This window comes from Oratosquilla oratoria, chromosome 33 (assembly GCF_046742065.1).
Source record: "Oratosquilla oratoria isolate Oo_2021 chromosome 33, ASM4674206v1, whole genome shotgun sequence".
NCBI lineage: Eukaryota > Metazoa > Arthropoda > Malacostraca > Stomatopoda > Squillidae > Oratosquilla > Oratosquilla oratoria.
The window spans coordinates 22,455,965-22,456,519 of NC_134809.1; positions in this window are offsets into that span (position 1 = coordinate 22,455,965).

Consider the following 555-nt stretch of genomic DNA (forward strand, 5'->3'; position numbering starts at 1 on the left):
ATATATACAGGACATATACACGTGTGCATGCATTCATGTTGAATCAATAGCAAATGTATATGGAAAGTTACTGTAGGGCGAAATGGAACACGAAGTGGAACACAGACACCCAGGGTGACTTCGATGGGTTGGGGGTAACTATCTAAACCCGCATCTTACACAGTACTCAGAGTGGACCTCCAGAACTTTCGAAAAGGCAATGAAATGAAATCTTCCTCTTTCTTCTGTGAGCGCGCATGTACACACACACACACACACACACACACACACACACACACACACACACACACAACTCTTTCACGCGACACTGCATCAAATGCAAGTCCTTACCCCCACCAAATCACCTTCTAGTGTACAATATGATATAGCATCTTTGCCCACCACCACGTCAACCCCGGGACCTGGCAACCCTTCTGCGCATGCGCGTGATGCCTTCCCAGCGTCAGATGCGAAAGGGTTTAGTTGCATCGCTTCCGTGAAGGAGGCAGACGTCGACTCACCTACGTGGTTCTCGAGTAAGAGAACGGGTTGGTGTGTGTTTCACTTGTTTTGTTG